General features: G+C 38.5%; 1 long non-coding RNA gene across 1 annotated transcript; it reads right to left on the reverse strand.

Annotated features, from left to right (window-relative positions):
- Positions 1 to 2,045: 2,045 nt before the first annotated feature.
- Positions 2,046 to 3,901, reverse strand: LOC307045776. Its single transcript, XR_013809991.1, has 2 exons — positions 3,842 to 3,901; positions 2,046 to 2,755 (listed from the first exon to the last, which is right to left on the reverse strand). It is a non-coding gene; the product is annotated as an uncharacterized lncRNA (long non-coding RNA).
- Between the last annotated feature and the right edge of the window lie 1,221 nt (positions 3,902 to 5,122).

Below are 5,122 nucleotides of genomic sequence, written 5' to 3' on the forward strand. Positions count from 1 at the left end.
AGGGAGGGCACTGGTCATGGAGGAAACTATGAGCCAACTGAGAGAAGAAGGGTAAAGCATTTTCATTGTCATTACAGTGAGATTAATGATTAGGGGAAGACATTTTGGCGTAACAAGAGCTGCTGGGACATGGTGAAAAGACAGCATGACATCTGATAAATCCAGCAGGGTGCAGGCGGTGTTAAAGAGCACTGAGGGACTGAGCTCAACCCTCTTTACGCTATTGCTATTGTGTCAAGTTGTTCTATCTTGGTTTGGCTAGGCAAGTTAATCTGTCTCTCTTTAGACTTCTGTTGTTCAGGTAAAGAGCTTAGAGTTACACAATTTGGCATTAAGTTAAACTAAAGGGCATTGCTGCTGAGGCTCTCTGATCATTAGCCGCGTTCACCGGAGTACTTTTCCCACTTTAGTTCCGATATAGTTCAGAAATGTCGCGTTCACACCAAAAAGAGCCGGAACTCAAATTTGTTCATGAGAACCTTTTTACCCCCTTTTCCGTCCCTGCTAGAGAGCAGGGACTCTCATGCGGTTCTCTTGTGAGAAAAGAGCTATATTTCTGATTGGCTGGGCGGATTGCAAACCACGCCCCGTAAAACTCAAAAAAAGTGTTGTGAAGCCACCATTTTATTAGCATTATTAGCATTAGCATTAGCCCAGCGCAGAAACGCAGAGAGACTAACTTATGGCAACACAAAATAAAACATGGGAGCGGTGGAGATGAGGAGGTGTCGGCGTTCTGGCGATTTACTCGGAAAGCTTCAGTAGAAGCTGCTGGGAGTCCCAGCAGCTTCTACTGAAGCCATTCCCCAACAACCGGGGACTTCCGGCCGGGGATTTTGGGCGGCAGTATACGCCGTGAAGTTGTTTGCGGCCTGCCAGTAAACCCAAAGCAGAAGAAGAAGAAGTTACGTCAGCTTCATTTGGCTAATCCACCCCCAGGGATTTATTCCAGTGTGAACGCGATCTGTACTTAGTTCATCAGAATTAAAGAGTTCTGATGAACTAAGTTCTCATGAACCTTTGTGGGAAAAGTACTGCGGTGTGAATGCGCCTATTGGAAGCAGATGTCTTTTAATGTGTCTACATGCAAGTGAGCTGCTGCTTAGGAAATGAATATACATTATTCTATAAATTGGTCATTCAACCAAAATCAACAATCTGCCTCCAAACACTTTGTCTTCCTTAAACGGTCTGTGGCACTCAGCCCCTAGCTCATTTATTTCCAATTAAGACCTAAATCTTCAAAGAGAAAGCAGCAGGAACAGTAGATTTTAGCAAACTTAACTCAAACAGGACTCCAGACTGTGAACATTTAGGGCCTTTTTGTTCCCGTTTCTTGGAGACAATGCTAACTATTTATATAGCTAGAAGCACCAGTGCGACTTGCAAATATTCCCCCCTTTTTCAAGCGATGTAAAACAGTAGGATGAGTAGTGTTTGTAATACGTCTGTAGAATAGAGCACACAAAAAGAAGGAAATTAACAATAATCAAACAAAGAAACCATTTAACTTCATAGCCTACTGTATACTTAATTAAAGTAGAAGCACAAATTACGGAGTAAGTTGAAAAGCATAACCGCACGAACAGTTCCCTTACGAAAAAACACTATAGTATTACTATTAAGAATTACTATAGAAACACCACAAAAAACTGCTATAGTATTTCTATGGTGTTTTGGGACACACTATAGAGAATTACTTTAGTAATACTGAATTACTTTAGTAATACTCTAGAGTTGGCTATGGTGATCTTATAGTAAAGTTACAGTTATACTATAGTGTTTCCTGTAATATTTCTATGGTTTTTCAGCCACTATAGGAAATTACTATAGCTACACTATTGAGTTTTATGTAGTATCACTATGGTGCTTTCTATATTATTTCTATGTTTTTTTGGAACACACTACAGAACATTACTATAGTAATACTATAGAGTGGTGATCTTATAGTGAATCTATAGTTAATTAGCTTTAATAATGATGTATTCATCCCTATAGTAACTATGGTATCAACAAATAAAAGTTAGCAGGCAGAGCAGTTTCAATTTGAAAGATAGGGTCTTTATTAACAAAATAAAATGCATTGTTAACAGAATATGAATATGAATAAGTTAAATGCAAAAAAATTACAAGAATAATTTCAGGCCTGAAACAGAAATGGTTGGGCAATGACATTAAGGGAAAAAGTGTCCCAACCTCTATATACAGTATAAACACATTTCACATTCATATACTTACAACCCATGCCTCTCTACCAAGTCAGAGATGCAAACTCTGACAAGTTTGAGGCTGGTCATCTCGGTAAGAATGTCAGTTTGCAGTTCATGAAATACTTCTGGAATTTTCTTTTTAAGTAGATCAGTTAGGCCATTCAGAAGAACTGGTTCTTGGCTGAACAAAACAATAAGAGCAAGCACAGCACAAAGTAAAGTTCTGGCCTGTGTGATTTTTTGAAACACAATTTAACAAGCATGGTACATGTATACCTGAGTTTGACAGACTTCTCTTAGGACAGGCTGAAGATCCTGTGATTCAGAAAAGTGCACTTGGAATCTGTCAAAGTTACTGATTCTCACTTATATCAACATCTATACACTCTTTGAAGTCTGTGTTGTATTTTAAAATCCTATCAAGGACAAATCCAGATTCACCTGTTACTTCCAGGAGATGGTTTGTGATTTGGACACTGTAGATTTTTCTTTTAATTTACTTTTTGTTAGGACTTTAACAGATTCCTGCAGCTCATTCCCGCTTCCTGTAATTATAAGAAAAAGACAAATTCATCCTGATGTTGACTAATCATATTATGCCAGATTAAATTAAATGCCATCATCTATCATCTTCTAGTTAAACCCATTAATACACAACTTATATAAATTATAAGCAGTATGGTAATTTTAAATTAATTAACTTCACCCATAAAGACAACTTCTAGAGAAGCACAGGGGAGATTCTGCTCAGCCTCCAGTGGCGTTTTCTCCCGGAGGCTGGGTATTTCTTTATATTTTTTATTTGTATTTAAAAACATCTCTCCGCTGTTGTCATTGAGTATTTTACAAAGACTGAAACAGCGTCCCTCTAAATTAATGTGTGGTGAAACACAGTATTGCACGCTACACTCACTCTATACTACACCCGCAGTCCGCTGTGTCAGGGACATGTCAAGGAAAGCCCGCCGGCCTTCCCTTCCAACGATTTGATTGGTCGGAAGGAAAGCCCGCCGGCCCTTCCCGTCCGACCAATCAAATCGGGAAGGCCTAACTGCCGTGCGTGACGCTGTGTCTCACATACACAGTTGCCTTAGCGACAAGAGGCAGATATGAAATCTCCCTTCTACACAATATAATATTTGCAAGTATAGAGTTGTGGCTGATGTTTTAGTCAGAAACAGGTAAACTGTAGTGTACACGTACTACTAATAAATAACTTTATTGCGAGTAAGTTACGTATTTGCACTGTAAGAGACTATATCAACGCAGCCTCACTCGCACTTTCTCGCCACATCTGGCCGAACAATGAAACCTAGCCAAAATAGCTAGATAGCATTAAACATATAGCTGCTAATGCTATCAATATAATGCCGATTGAAGAATGATCACAGAAAAGAGTGTAAGCTACATTAAGTTAAGATAAAAATAAATATAATAAAAAAGAAGAAGAATGGCCTAAAGGAAAATAATTGTCATCCAGGCAGCTAAACTCAAACAATAGTTAGCTGTTCAACATTGGCAAAACATATTTATTTAAGTTTAAAAATATGTATTTAGACCCCTAGCTTGCTCACATTATGACAATATATCTGCTCACTTTGTTAAAAACGTTTTGTTTCTGTATAACTTACCTAGAGTTAGACTCTCCTCCGCTGACATCCATCCTCCACAGCAGCCAGAGGTGAAATGGCAGTTGGGACATTTGATTGACAGTTGGACAGTTGAAAAATGATGCATTTGAAATAACTCAACCGTGATTGGGCAGGACAGTGCCCAATGTTAGTGCCCAATGTTAGCCCAATGTTAGCCCAGTGTTAGTCAACACTAATGTGTTGACTATGTGCATTTTTATTTTTTCTATGTACATGTAGCAGGTATATAAATATACAGGAATGCATTCCACCAATAATCCCTCACGTTTTATTTTATTGTTCCAATATTATTTATTGTCACTTTTATTTTGGTATGTTTACTACAAAAGACCGTTTTGGGAGCTAATGCTTTTATTTTGAAGTCTTCACTTTCGGCAGTGACGTCATCTACCTGCGTTGTACCCCCTCTCACTCAGTTGTTTGTATGGCAGACTGAGGTGAGGAGAGTTTGTCATGTGCTCTTTGTAGATTTCTGTTCTAAATGATGTTTACAGTGTTTATATAATCTTAAACTGTGAAACAAGGTTATAATATCATTCCATGGTGCTAATGTGTTGCTGTGTAGTTGTTTTGCAGAGGTTTGAACGTTTTAGCAAACTTTTAGTTAAGTGTACTGTTTAGCAGCACTTGTGAGGATTCACACACAGCACCTGCAGCATGTTTAATGGCGTCTTTTCCCCACCACAGACTGGTGTGTTGCAGACGTCCATGTGTATTAATGCTGCTAGATTATTGTGTTTACTTCATGCAGGTATGTTTGTTGCTCCCATGTTTTTGGTCTATTGTGTTTTGTACTATGTGTTTATTTTATTGTTTTATTTACATGTCTAAAAATACTAATTAGCCGGTAGTGTATACATTTCCAGTGTAACTGTAATTGTACAGTGTATTGTGATCTATTGTGACAGATTTGATATCTGAATGTTTTATAAGTACTAGTCTCTCAGTTGTTTGTATGGCAGTCTGAGACTGGTGTGTTGCAGACGTCCATGTGTATTAATGCTGCTGCATTATTGTGTTTACTTCATGCAGAGGAATAAATACGCCACAGTTTCGGTTAAAGACAACAACCGAATCTCCTTGTCCATCAAACACGCCCAACACAACGCAGAGTCGTAGCAAGGGTCTGCTGAGAAGTAGGCCCAGACCGGCTACATACACACATGTGTGTGTAAAATAGTTCAGAAATGACACTGAATGTGTTGAATTGCCTTTGACACAGCACTGTGTTAAAAAAAAATGACACATTAATTCTAGGAG

Source organism: Notothenia rossii (assembly GCF_949606895.1).
Source record: "Notothenia rossii genome assembly, chromosome: 1".
In the NCBI taxonomy this organism is placed as follows: Eukaryota; Metazoa; Chordata; class Actinopteri; order Perciformes; family Nototheniidae; genus Notothenia; species Notothenia rossii.